A 16,115-nucleotide genomic window follows, 5' to 3' on the forward strand; every position below is an offset into this window, starting at 1 on the left:
TTTAACTTTATTCAAACCTATCAGCGCCGATAGAATTACTTGAACTATTTATTATTTATGGAATATGAAAATTTCTTGAACTATTTTCGGAATCTCTACGTTATTTTGCACAATTTTCAGAATTTTCCTTTATCTGAAAGTCAAGATTGCAATCTTATAATGTCTTAAAAGTTAACATCCTAAAACCATCGTGAAGACACGTGCTTGTCAGGAGCCGCTCTTTGCCTACACCCCTAGGAAATAAGACAAAACCACGAGGGTGTTTTTCTATCTTATTTTATTTCTATTTTTATTTTAAATACAACTTCCTACCTGCATGTTTAAACAAATAACTAATTACTTTATATAGTACTGTAATATTCAAATCTACAACAATATAAATATATCTTCTAAATTATTTGAATCGTTTTAATTTATATTTGCATAGATCGAAATTTATCTATGACTAAAACAAAAGGTTGAATTCCACAAATATTACAAATTAATAGATTGCTTCTTCAATTTGAGGACTATGAAACAAATGTATGAAATGTCTCATATTCGGTATCTATCACTCAATACACATCAGGTTTGTTATATCCAGGTTATTTTGATATCATTGTATGGTCTCATACGGCTTAAATAGTTGTTGTCCACTCATTATGGACAAAAGTAATTAATTGTATTTGTTACTAATTTAATTATTATCAGGTACGTTTGTGTTCACGCATGTGAGAGGAACGCAATGAATTAAACCATGTCTAAAATGAACGTAAGGTTAATGAGATGTAACTGTTATAAGTTGTGTGGTTAAAACAACTGAGACTATAAAGTCTGTCCATATCAATGGAAAGATAAATCTTGAGTGGGTTTATAACTGGAAGCTTTTACAATATTGTATTCTTATATAACAAGACACATCGAGTAGCGGTTGCAACAATGCAAAATAATCGGCGTGCCGAGGACATCGGGAGGAAAGGGGTGCAATGCGGTGTTATGATGGTGCCCCTTGTTTCAGGTATAGCTTTGGGTACTTAGCTAATCTCGGCATGTCTGACCTGGATGCCCTGAAATCTGATTTGAGTGACAAGAACCTCTCTTTAACAAGACGCCCAGTAGCGGTTGCAACTATACAAAGCAGTCGACACGCCCAGGCCGGGAACATGGGAGGGACGGGGCTTTGATGGCGCCCTTGTTTCAGATATAGCTCTAGGTACTTAGTTAATCCCGACAGTGCCTCTGCTTTGGCTGTTATACCTTATGGAGGAAACAGGTTCACATGGATGCCTTGAAATATGAATTAAGGGGCCTCTCCTTAGCATAAGTATGATTTAAAGGACAAGGGACCTCTCTTTAACAAGATACCCAATAGCGGTTGCGACAATGCAAACCAGCCGGTGTGCCTAGGCCACGAGTTAGGGAGGGACGAGGCGTAATGTGGCGTTTTTGATGACGCCCTTGTTTCAGGTATTGTTTAGGTAGTTTGCTAATCCCGACCGTGCTTCCGCTTTGACTGTTATACCCTGGCAGGCAGACATGTTCACATAAATACCTTGAAATCTGAATTAAGTGATCTCTGTTTAACATAAAGCATGAGCCACCGCACCTGCTTTATATTATTCGATTATGGTTGTTTTGCTTCTTGTGATCCATTTTCTTTATACTTATTTGTTCACCTTATTGTACTTTGAAGTCAGACTTATAAAAATTATTATATTTGTTTTGTCTTATGCTTATTTCATCGTTGTACTTATAATCTGAGTTATGGTCAATTTAAGGTTATTTATTGTAATTTACTTTTGTGAATGGTTGTGCTAGATAAATTACCTGTTAGGATGCCTATTAACTAAAATCAGATCGTAGTCTCACTAAACTTGAAGTATAAAATATTCAACTACAAATCTAAAATAAATTTCAATTTTAGTAATTTCAGTATCTTACCAAATTAAAAATGCTATTTATATGTTTCTAAAACTTATATATAAAATAAAATATATTAATATGCTCGGTTTCCATGTAAACCCCCGTTCAGACTATCCCGAGACTATTATGTTGCATGTCCAAACATGAGAAAAAAAAAAAACCGTCATATTTAAGACATAATCCTGTATTCCTGTTTAAGACTCTTACAGAAAAATCATAACCTTAAATACAGTTCGGATTTATATTATTTTTAACTTGTTTGTCATAGTACTTAACTTGTGTCAACTTTATTTAGTTTTTAAACTTTTATTGATTTTACATGTCAATTATTTATGTAACTCAAACTAACCGATTTTATGTTAAAATAAAAAAAAAATAAAAAAAAATCAAGATTGATACCTATAGTGTACTTATTCTTGATGATTATGAATTTGAATATATATTTTTTTGTTTTATTAGAAAGGAAGAATAAATAAGATGAGTAGTTTGTTTACACCAAATTTGATTCCCAAACCCCTAGTAAGAAAAGAGGCAGACAGATTGTGACAAAACCATATGCAATACTTAAATCTAGACATTTGCCAAACAAATGATAGAAGTTCGGGATAATATGCTTCAGAGAATATTTGTACAAGTAACTTTAGCCATAACAAGAATAAAGTAAGCAGATATTATAAAGGCAACATGTCATCTTTCATGAGAAAGTAGATGAAAGAAAATTGCCAAGTAATGAACATATTCTAAGAAAACAGGAAGTCACACACACACAATTATCTATTTAAACATGTAAGAAAACTTTTGCATATATAATAATTATCGAACTCACATAAAATAAGTGACATATATTCTTCATCTTCAAAGCTACATATTCAAACATGTGTGATCAGACATCAAATGATATAATATAATGCATGTCCTTTATAATCAAGGTCATGCTATGAATGAGTACTACTTTCTAATATCCCCTCAAAGGCATCAATTTTAAACACCATCTCATGCTATGGAGAATATTCAATTAATATTAATATTAATATTATAATAATTGAGTTATTATGGTTTCAAATGTAATCTAATACTTGTGTTCCCGTTTTAATATTTTAACTTAACATAGTATTAGCTATCCAATAAAGTCACACTATATCATCAATATTTATTTTACATGACTTTGTGTATTTTACACACGACTTAATATAATTCTAAGTTGGAAGATAAATATTAATCTTGGCGTTTTTAATTTCAATTGAATACATCTCTTTCCATGTAAATACTACAAAATGCATTTATTTTAAATATATATAAACTTTATTTTGAAATATATATTTAAATGCGTGTTCATATAATGCATGCATATGTTTGTTTCTAGTACTCATATGTATTTCTTAAATGCCATGTGATAATATATTAATATTGACACCTTAGAATAGTTTAGCTTTGACATAGAAACATGGACCTATATGGCAAAATCGACATTTTCAGAAAATTATGTGCTAAATTAATAAAACTGAATAATATAACCAAAAGTAGATCAAAAATTTTGAAAACTTATATGTATATTGAATTATTTTTTTTTTTTCATAAACTTATTATTCATTGACAAGGGCAAAGTTGCATAGGCCATAGAGAATCTGGTGGGTGTGATTGACCCATCTCTATCACATTACACCCTTATTAATTTCCAACAAAAAGGAAAAGAACCCATTAAGAAAAGGAAATAAAAATAAAAAGAATGGACCACCATGTGGAAGAATAGGGGCCCATATAAAAAAGTGAAAGGGGCTTGAGAGTGGGACAAAACGGGATTAAAAAGAATAATGAAGGACAATAAAGACAAAAAGGAAGATATAAGAAGGAATCCCCATGGTACCATATGTTGAATAATACAACTAGTTTAACCAAACTTGATTTGATTTATCATTATGCCCTATTTACTTAAATTTGGTACACATTCTTGTATTTTATGATCAATGTTTTGAACTTTAGTATGCATAAGTTAATCTTTAGTATATAAAATGAACTGGCAATATAAAAAACATTTATACACAACCTATTATAATTCCAAGATACAAATGCCTTTTTTATAACAGAAATATAGTTATACTTGATATTGCTCTCTCCTTCACACATGTTATGGGAGTTAGAACGATAACTATAAAGTAATTGCGCCCAAATAAAGTCTTTTACAATTAGTTAAGATTTTAACATATTACACGAATGTGAGACAAGGACGACTTCTTTTATTTGTCTATTAATCATGGTCAACCTTTCATTTTCATCGACTTCACAATCAAATGTTAAAATTGGTAACTATATTTAATGGTTAGTTGGTTACTATTTGCCCTCATTTGTGTGTGTCTATATATAGGAGAAAGTGAATACGGTGCTGTTAGTCGTGTAACTTTACACATAAAACCAATCAAAACAACGTAGTTTTGATTAAAAACCCTTCTCATTTACCTAAAATATCTTCCCCTTTTATGATAATCTTTATATAGTAATTTTGAATATTCAAAATATTTGTTTTTGTCTTAAGGTTTCCTCAAATTCTACCACAAAACATTAACTTGGTGTTCAACTTTTTGGATCAGCTCGTTTAAAATTGACTTGCCGTTCTTGGATTATTTTACTTGTTTTTCCTTTAGAATTTTAATTTAGATATTTACAATGAGGTTACATATAATGGTTCAATAATAAATAAATGAAAAATCGATTTTTAAAATAAAATAAAAAAACCCTCATTTTGAAAACTTGCAAACGTTTTCATTTTTTTTTTCTTTTTAAGTTTGTATTATTCTCAATGATTGCGTACATAATACTTAAATTATAAATAAATGATATTTATCCAATAAAAACCTAAAAATTTCATTTTGAATTTGTGGGTTAAAAATCCCTTCAAACAGTGTAATCAAATGAGCTGAAATTTTTATTATTTTTAACTTAGATATGAAACTTTTGTAAATGTAGAAGGGATTATGATTAAATAGGGAGAGTTTTAATCAAAACTACGTAGTTTTGATTGGTTTTGCATAATTGCGTGTAAGTCTACATGACTAACACCGTATTCACTTACCCATATATATAAACCAAATAAATATAAACTGTTAGTTTTTTAAGTTTAAGAAGTGGATATGCACAACAGTTCAAAAACAAAAAAAAGAAGTGGATATGCACCAGTGGCAAGTAAAATCAATAGTTAAATAAGATGGTTATAAATTCATTATCAACTGAATGTTAGTTATGATAATAATAATAATAATAATAAATATTTGTTCACTTTTTTTATACGGTATCAATGTTTTTAAACGCAAATAGTTTTTTTACATGTTCATCGATTTTTAAAAGATATTATTATAAAAATAAACATTTTTTTTCTTTTTCTTTTGAAAAGGTAGGGCATAGTTATAGAAAATGATATAGAAAACAAAAGAAAAAAACAGGAGACTACGACTAGCAAGAAGCTAGACTAGCCAAGACAGCATTTACTAGAACGACTATAATACCAAAAAAATATGAAAGATAGAACAATATCATCGAAAAGACGCTCGTTGATTACTACATATTGAAAAAATATATTTTTTTAAGAAAGCATTGATGCCTTGTGTTTATCTATGTATAATACGTGTAGTATATATAGCAACGCTTAGTTGTATACACAATGGTGCTTTATTAATACACATTATGTGTAATTATACACTTCGCACAATGATTGACCTTGTAATTAAAGTGACCTATATATGCATGTGCATATGTGTATACACAATGTATATATGTAGCAGCGAGTTTAACATATAGTCAATTTTAAATAAGGAAATACGAGACACGTTGTGAGAGGAAGAGAAAGTGAGGTGGTGAAGAAACACTAAGTTACCCCGGCAGATTACGGATAATCTTAGGGTCAAGTAGATGTTTCCCACGAGGGTTAGGTCCGGCAAAGATGGTTATTCTTCTGATGACCTGCAAAACAGACACCGTGAGCTCGTCACTGAGAAGGGGGGGGGTACCTCCTTGTGACCACCCTCCGGCGTGAGAATCAGACTAGATTGCTCTGAATATAAATGTATATTAAGAGAAATAGCTAGAGCAGATAAGATATGTGATGGTATAAGATAGTATATGATAAGATAATGATACCGTTCCAAGGTGTTGGAGTATTTATAGCCGAAGGTAGGTTTCCAAGCAGGTACAGCCAGCTGTATAATATTCCTTTTCTACCAACTGTGGGCTACGCACGTGCCGTGCTGGTGGTTGGTGGGTAGGCAGCGGCTGATAGTGACATGGCCGGCTGTGTACTATTCCTTTTCCACCAACTGCAGGCTATGTACGTGCCACGATGAGGGTTGGTGAATAGGCAGCGGCTGATAGTGACATTTTGTACTAGAGCGTGCTCCTCGTCGTACTGTTGTCAGTGAGCTGTCACCCTGTGATGGGCTGCTTTGGTCAGATCTTGTCTATTTTGTCCATACCTTGGCAGGTATAGTACAAAAGATCCTCCAGAAGCGTACGGACTGGCTCATTTGGGCGGGAGTATTCCCGCCTTGCTCATTCCTTCTTCAGGTGACATTACTGAATTATTGAGTTAGTGCCTTGTGCGTGTAGCCTTACTATTAGTGCGGGTAGCCTTCCCTGATGGCTTGTATCCGCAGCTGCGGGAACAGGCGGGGTACTTCACCATTGGGAGGCTTTTCCTGCGGGAACAGCTGGCGTACTGCGCGTAAGGTCTTCATCTCTCTGAGCATGGTGAGTCCTGCGGAACCAGTTGGTCTTTGCGCAGACGTCCCTATTCAAGGTGAGTCTTGCGGGTCCAACTGGGCTCTGCTGGGACCTACCTCTTCAGGTGGTTATGAACTTATATAACCGTCTTATATAACACGATCACAACATAACTGTCATGGCCTAAATGAGTGTAACAAATTAGTTTTATATAAAACTTGTTCCTTATAACAAAATATGCATGTATGTCTGTTAGTATGTAGCATCTGCTCATCTATTCACGTATATGCATTCATTTGTACGTATGCGACTGTCAAAATGAATGCATAACTTGTTTCTTGTTACTAAATTTTGTACACATGTTTATGCGATTAAATGATCATTACACCTGTGAATTATGTGTATAAACTCGTGATTATTTCATTATAAACCTACACAAAATTTAAATTGTTTCTTTAAACGAACAACAAAGATTATATAAATAATAGGGAACCAGTAAAAAAAGAGACCAAACACGCCACTAGAAAATCCGAAAAAATAGAGGACAAAATTACCATAATGCATACAATAGCAATCGTGGGCCTTCTGGTCCCATGGTATGAAGTAATGTTTAAGACTTGAGATTTTAAGGTTTTAGGTTTGAAATCTGACTCAAATAGTGATGGTTTCCTTTTTGATAGTGTTCATATGTAAGTCAGGACTACGGGTAGTTCCATCAAAGGAAGATTAACAATGATATTGTGGGTAGTTTCAAACGCCGTTTAAAAAACATACAATAGCGAAAAGGATAATTATTTTATCTATTTTCTTAAAATGAAAATATTAAAAATACAAGGGTATAGAATAGAGAAACAAGAAAGATGCGTAGGAAGATAGAAAGTCAAGAGTGGGGCAGAGAATACAGGTGGACAGAGACACGACTACCTATACTAGTACTACTAACATAGGTCCACTTCCCACAGCGTTGTAATGGAATTTCAGCCTTCCGATGAAACCACCCCACACCCGCAACCTATGCATTCATTACATTACACTTTTCTTAAATTCCACCTAAATCATACTTCAATTATGGGAAATACATCACTATGCATCATTTGCTGCTACATTAATTTAATGATATTTTTTTTACTATATGCTATTAAAACAACTACTTTTGTAAGTTAACCTGTTAAGACAGTCTCAATAAAGGATAAACACATGGTTGTTTTGTATATCCAATAACAAGTTTCAAGCAGGATTGAACCGTTACACTTATACCATCAAAACCGCATTATAAAGCTAAGTGTTTGTCTTAAAACAGTCGGATCGATTGATGGATTTGTAAATCATGTCTACAAATACCTTTCGTTATATAACTTATAAATTATAAAATAATCTTCAATGCATGGGTTATCTTTTATGTCATTGGACACATAACAAAGTGACAAAACACATTTATTTTTCACCTAATGAATGTAATTTCCATAGACGATATCGATCTATCATTAATCTATCCTTACAGTTTAAATCATCGCCACTTTTGTTTTTACCATTTTTAAACCAAAATTTACATTCAAACATATGTGCTTGTCTCGTCCATAGCCACAAGTGTCTTCACCACAAACAGTCATGGACAGTCCCGTTCATACATGCGTTTGTGGCTTACTTCTCTAAACTTTAAAAACATGCTATTTTAAGGGTTAAATTAAATAAGTTTAAACTAGGTATTCAATTTAGGATGCTGCTATTTAGACATCCTCTCACGCTTTAGAGAAAATACATGTAAAAGGAAAAATATGTGTAAAATAAATGTATAAATATAAAAAATGGTGTCTAAATATACAAACTCTTCGATTTAAGTTTGATTTTCCTTTTCCCCATAGGAAGTACAGCAGAATTCAGATTTCTTTTTATAAAAAACTTAGCTTTTAGAGAAAAGAGTGTAAAATACGTTGTAGATAAAAGTGGGATAGCTTCCTCTGTAAAACACCTAAAACTTAACACTTTTTTTTAAAATAATAAAGTATTGATTTCTTTTTTGCTTTTATATGATTGTACTCGTCAAACCCCAATCTATTCCACGTACAAAAGATCTCATCCCTCCCTCTCTTGAGTATCTGTGCAACTTATAAATATTCTTGAAATCCCACCAAACCAATCTTGAATATATTTTTCTTTTCTTCATAACTTTTGGTGGTTTTTCTTGAACTTGGTATCCAAGCATGGTGAGTTTTCTTTCTGTCTTGAAATGGGAATTTTGAATATCTATGCAACCTTTAATGATTCTTGATATTGACATCCTACCACACCAAGTCACTAATCTCTCTTTTCTTGTTTTTGTGTGATTTTTGAAGTTTATTCAAGTGGGTATTCTAGCAAAACACACATTTTCTCTCTAGACAAGTTTCTTGAAGTGGGTATGTGCTAAATTTTGAAGTTTCTTGAGGTGGGTAGTGATCAAGACTGAAGATTTATCTTCAAAAAGCAGCAAAAAGGCTTCTTTTTGGTCATTGGTTCAAGAAAATATTGAGTTTCTTGAAGTGGGTACGTAGTAATCAAGATTCTAGATTCATCAACAAAGAAGAAGAAAAAAGCTTACTTTTTGGCTATTGATTCAAGAAATGGGTGTTATTGGGAGATTGGTTGGGATGAACACATGCTCAAAGAAACAATGTAGAAGCTTGTTTTGGAGAATGAGGGCAGCCATGAAAAAAGTAATCAAGAAACAGACATTTCTTGTTGGAGGTCCCAAGAAACAATTTAATTTTCATTATGACCCTTCAAGCTATGCTCTTAACTTTGATGATGGCACCCATCATCATCATCATCATCATCATCATCATGATCATGTGGTAGAGCATCACAAAATTACCAAACTGCCCTCAAGTACTACTACATGGGTGGTCTATGTTATATGGGTCGAATCTTTTTAGTATCTCTTTTTTGCTCCTAGGGTTCACATTCTTCGATGCCAGGATTAGATTATTCGGGTCGGATCTTTCTTGCTTTGTTCGGATCCTTAAATGGGTTTAGTAATTTTAGTTTTGTATTAGGTTTTTAATGTGGGCTTTGAGCCATGACCCCACGGATTAACCCGGTCAGTGGAAAGACCTCTTTGCATAAATACAAATGAAATTTTAGTTCTCTTAACTTAAAAGTTATTTGTTTTTCACCTATTTGCATTCTAAGTTCTTTAATTTGATCAACTTAACTAGAAAAGATCATTGTTTGGATTATACTCTATTACTAGAATATCATCTTTAAAACATCTTGACATATTGCTTTTAAAAGTGTATTGTGTGATGCATTTCCAATATCAAAAGTCTATGTGCTATTGGCGAAGCACACTCGTTACATATGCTAGAAGCTCGCTATTAAAAAAAATATTTACAGATAATATATTAATATGCTCACGTTAAATACTAAAATATGAGATACTTTCATTATTTATGATCAGATTCGCTCTCGATGATCAAATTTATTCAAAATTCTCAGGACTCTTTGCTCAGTGAATGATGATATGTGTTTAATCGATTGTTGGATTATGCATAAAGTTTGAAAACTCCAACCCGTTGCAATCGAAAGTCGAATTTGCTCAAAAATTGGTTAACAACATAAGCGTCCTCATCAGTTGGATTACATGAGCATATCAAAAGTCTTTGTGTTCTTCTTAAAGCATACATGCCAGACGTTCATTGTCAAAAAAATTATATATTAATTTGTTAACTTTTAAACATTAAAATAAAAGATATTTTCATTACATCTCTAATCAGTTTTGTTCTTGATGATCTAATTTATTCAAATACCTAAGATCCTCTGCTTAATCTATGATAAAATGTGTTTCACACAATGGTTAGATTGTGCAATCAAGTTTGAAAAACTCAAACTCATTGCAGTTGACAATTTAATTTGCTCAAATACCAGTTAGCTACGTATAGTGTCGCATCATGTTATATGCACATCAGCTGCATCAATGCAATCTCGTCACTGCATCATGGGCACATAATGTGCTCCTAATATGCGCTTTTTAAAACCAATGTTAGACATACTCTCAACGTTGTATAAACTTCTAAACAATAAGAGGCCATGCAATATAAAATCAGTTTTAAGCAGAGAAGAGAAATGGATAAATGCATATACATATACATGTTAATTATGCTAACATAACAGTATAATACTATAAATATAAAAAAGGTGGTAGTACTAGTACATGTTATTTAATTTCCGGCAGTTTAAAAGAAATTTTAAAGTGAGGACCTCTAATTGTACTTGCCATTAAAGTATAGGGTTGTTTTATGTTAACTTTTTGGTAAAAGGTATCTACTTTTTAATGTTTAAAGCGGAGCCGTTACTTCTTCGGTCTCCTTCAAAGCATTGAGTCGAAGCAAAGGACTATAAAAGTAAAAATGTTTGGATCTTGTTAAATTTGGACTCGTATTTTTATTTTTGGCTATTTTTCAAACTAGAGTCAAAAGTGTTACATCCATATTTTTGGCTATCCATGTTATTTTTGGTATTAATGTTCTATATTTTTCACTTCAATCGGTATGCTAAAACTCAATACAAACTAAGTTACAAATCACATAGGCACATAGAATTGTCGTTGCAACTGACTCCAAGATTGCAACGCATAACATTTTCAACTCAAAGCATCAACCCCGATACATATTTCGTGAACAACAGTAAACTCTGTGAATTGTGTGTAGCGAATGCCCATTTTTAAATAGACAGCCTTTAAGAGTAGTTGCGAATAGATATGTGATTCGCGGATTAGCTACCTTTTCATCAAACTAAATTTGAGCTCATAAAAGTAGTCTTAATAAACTTGGTATGCTCGTGTTTGTGAATTATTTCAACATGTTTTCTCATAGCATAACATGCTAAATGCACGAGTCAAATAACTATGTTAACCAAGATAAGGGTCAATCAAATTTGTGTTTATGATCCATACAACCCATAAACCGCTTTGTCTTTAGAAATTATTGTTATTAATTGTATATGTAGTTTTAGTTATCATATTTTTAAAGGGGAAAGTGAATATGAGATTGTTACACATACAAGTTAGATGTGAACCTACCAAAACGACATAGTTTTGATTATATATAACTAACAATAAATTAAGTATGTTAATTTCCTATTCCATCTCCACTAATTTTGCATCCATGATTAAATCCCCATTGAAGATCATTATTACCCACCTTTTTCTACCAGAATGATAGAATCCATTATACCATCACAGATCAATGAGCAAATAAAAATTCTCCATTATAAATTAGTTAGCCTCGTACATCACTTAAATAATTCTTTTTTCACTTCTTGTTTGTTACTTAGAACAAGTCATCTAAGTAAATCTAAAAAAAAAAAGATTTTGTGGTAGCACCGTTTACGACAAAAAAATTATTATGATAAATTAAACGATGTATAACTTAATTCCTATAATAGGATCATACGTCATTTCCTACAAAAATTAATAAATTGTTAGAAGCCCTACCAATTGTGCAAACAAGACCACTAGGAGAAGGGTAAGAAATAAACAAGTATATAATATTTTAAGTTGTTGATTTTGGTTTTTTTTTTTTGGAAAAACTATCTGTCTTTGATATCTTCACTCTACAAAGGGATTTCAAACATTTTACATTTAGCTGATTTATGAAGATGAAATAACAGGGATACTAAATTAATGGAGATGAAATAGGAAATTAACATGTTTAATCTTTTTTTTTTTAATAAAGTTAAAATCAAAACTACGTCGTTTTGGTGAGATTCACATCTTACTTGTATGCATAACAACCCCATATTCACTATCCCCATTTTTAAATATAGTTAAGTAAATTAATTGAACAATATTCTTGTAATTATACGTTTAGGCTAAATAGTTTAGAGTATTCACATTAATTAGTATTTTTTTCATATCATTCTTATAATTTAACTAAAAAACACACTTTTTAATTTATAAGGCTCTTTTAAAATTATCATAAATCTCATTTCTCATGTCTATCCAAATTCGATCAAATAATATTTATTTATTTATTATGGTTTCTATTTCTTTCGCCTACAATCACTCACAAAAAAATATATATATAAACTAAATATAAAGAGTGAATAGTGAATCCCCGTATTTAGAGAACTGTTCATTTTTCTTAAATTTGAGGGATTAGAATACCGATATGGAGTGAAAAAGACGGATTTTTTTTCCCAATGTTTTAGAGGCGGGTTGATGATAGAGAACCAAAATGTGGATGCTCTTCCCTCGTATTAAAGTACGATATTACGTAGAGATTCTAGGATCGAACCCTATCCTCTTTGTTTTTTATTTCTATATTTTACCCTCGTTTGCGTCAAAGCTCTCTTTTTATTACTTGCTGTCAAATCTCCGTTTAAATCCTCATAAAGATTGCTGACTCCAAAAGCCTCCTGTTGGGCCTTGTGATCTCATCCAGATCCAATGAGTTAACTAATGGCCCACTAACAGTATTATTCTTCATGCAAACCATAATAACGACCCAATCCAACATGTTTTTCTAATTTTTCTTCATCTAAATAAATCTTGTAATCCGTAACTACTCAAACCATCCTTCGTATTTCGCTCATTTCTATAAAAAAACAGTCAAAAGGAATATATTTTATAATAATACTAGTGAGCTTAATAAATTATTAGCATGAAATAAAGTGCATCTAAAATGCGCCAAATTGTCATTTTCAATGTAGTCTACGGGTAGAAAGTTTGGGTTTTTCAATGGAGACTCAGGTTCAGTTTCAGTTTCCACTGGCAACACTTTGAAGGTGGGTGGCTCAATGAAGGAATACCGGGATCTTTGCGATCTCCAGTTTGATCCTGATGTAGTCCGGGTTTTACCATCAGTAGGCTTTCGGGCGGATAGGTTTTCCCTAGAACTGAAGATAATTTGGAGGTGCTTAAGGACTCCATGCAGCTGGGTTGGGTCAACTTGCGGTGATGACCTTTTGTCATTTGATCACCTCGTACGAAGTACCTAGACAATTCTCTGTTTGTTGGTTGTTTAAAAATGAACTAATCAATAAACAGATGGATTTCATTGCTATAGTTGTAGTCGCAGAAAAAATTACTAACAAGATGATTTAAACAAGAAAAATTAAACATGAAATAATGTAATAAACATAATTTGAAACACGACGGTGTGGTTGGTAGGCTTTCTTCACGTTTGAGTGAATTTCAGTTACATTTTATTTTAATGATTTGCTAATAAAGGTAAAAATAACTTGATTCATTTTGATATACAGTACAGAGTGGATTGCAATTTAATCTTTCATTTATTTTCATATAAAGTTCCGCAATACTCCGTTTACATCTATATTTGTCTGTTATGATTAACTGCTCTAGATTTAGCTTACATTAGAATTAGAATAATGTTAGCTAGTAGCTTGAAACTCATATAATTTTCGGAAATTACGTCCCCTAAACAACTGCTAGGTAGTAAAAACGTAAAAAGAAAAATTAGATGAAGAATTAACAATGTCGCTCTCAGATTTAGAATCTCAATGGCGATGCATACCCATTTGACTTGTTACGAACTGTCTATTTTGTCACCTCTAACTAAGGATGTAAGCAAGCTGAGCCAAAACTAGATTGGGGTCAGGCTTGGCAAATATTGAGCCTGGACTTTTCTTGGTTGTTTTAACACACTAAAATGTTGAGCTAAAGCTCGAATTATTTATTTTAACGAACTGAAATGTTAGTTTGACTCATTTAGTTTAATGAGCTATGATGTTAAGCTTGAGCTAAGCTTGTAAAAAGCATGTACCAACTAGTTTATTTATTTTTTAAAGTTAAATTTTATATTTTCACACATGCATATATATATATACTAGCAAAGAGCCAGCGTGTTGCAGCGGGGACATAACGTAGATTCAATCGGTAGGGGATCGGTTCGTTATGGTACCAATTTTGTGATGTAAAAATTTCTAGTTAGTATAATTTATCACACAAAAATAAAAAAGAAATTTGTATAACACTATCATAAAAATAAATAAATAAAGAATGTGTTTTTACAATTAATAAATGATGCTATCAGCTATACGACAAAACAAAAAAAAGTTTGTCATTAGTTTCTTTATCACCTATCCTTAACTTTTAATACATTTTATCACAGTTTTCAAATTCCAACTATATCAAAAATGTCCATAATACCTCTGGGTAACCAAAGTCTGATACATATCGCACAAGTTTCATACTTTCATGTCCCTTTTCTTGAATGCATAATCTAACATCTGCATTATGCCAAAATAATAATAATAATAACATCTAGCAGAGAACCCGTGCTTTGCGGCGGGTGTGAAATATGACCACAATACGGTTGTCAAGATAAATAAATAAAATATTAAAGATTGCGGGTCATACTCTCGGAAGCTCTAAGAGTAGCAGATGTATTGGTTGAGAAAAGCAGATTTTCGGTGCCAGCACCTATACCACAAAATATAACAGCCCGCCCTTTTTCTTGATGTCGGATTGGTGTTTGTTTGCTGTACGGTTCAAAAACCTCGGGCATAGAAAAAGCTAACTGGAGACGTGTCTGATCTCCTAGTTTCTCCAATGCTGACTGGATTAATATGGGATTCATCACAGTTGCCATCATATTGGTAACATGTGAAACCCATTGTTCATAAAGAAAATTGTACAACTGAATATACGCATCAACATGCCATGTTTTGTAGTACCAGTATAGTTTTTCATATATATCTCTAAATTTCATAATGTGATATTAACTTTTCAAACAGATAAAAATGTCATAGTTGTTAACTGCAATCGTGTATTTCATTGATTAAACAAGAATAATATAATGTAAGGGCCTGTAAACGAAAATGTATAGCCTGTAAACGAAGGGAACGTTAAGTGAACAAACTTTTTGTGTTCGTTTAGTTGAACGGACACAAGCATTCGCTAGCGTTCTTTCATTTATGTCCGCTTATCTTTGTTCATTTACATTCATTAATGTTAGTTTACGTGTGTTTAAGTTAATTTATTTAGATAGTAATCTAAACTTATTAGCCCATTACAATTTAGTGTAGTTATAATAAACTTTTAGGGTCAACGCATTTATGTTCATGTTTACTTTTTATTAATGTTTGTTTATTTATGGCCATTTATGTATCTTCATTTTTGTTCGTTTGTTTACGTTTATAAACAATTGGTTTTTACTATTAACCAACGAACACAAACACACTAAGTTTCTTAATGAACGGACGCGGACAGAAAAAGCCCGTTCGTTTAGCTGTTCATGTTCGATCATATGTTTCGTTAAAGTTGAATGAACAAACACGAACATGCTTTTTTCGTGTTGGTTCGGTTCGTTTACAGTCCTGGATATGTTATGTGGTCACAGTGGCAAGTAATGGTTTATTTTTGTCACACCCCGACTAGCACAATGCGGAAGCGTAAAACAGGAATGTAACAGACACCTCTGATATCAACACATTGTTTATAAAGAAACATTACAAACTAATTTACAATATATTACATTTATTCGTTTTATCATTGTTTTACAGTCTAG

Source organism: Bidens hawaiensis, unplaced genomic scaffold, assembly GCF_021521415.1.
Source record: "Bidens hawaiensis isolate Kalapana, Puna unplaced genomic scaffold, B.hawaiensis_p1.1 tig00029866_1, whole genome shotgun sequence".
NCBI lineage: Eukaryota > Viridiplantae > Streptophyta > Magnoliopsida > Asterales > Asteraceae > Bidens > Bidens hawaiensis.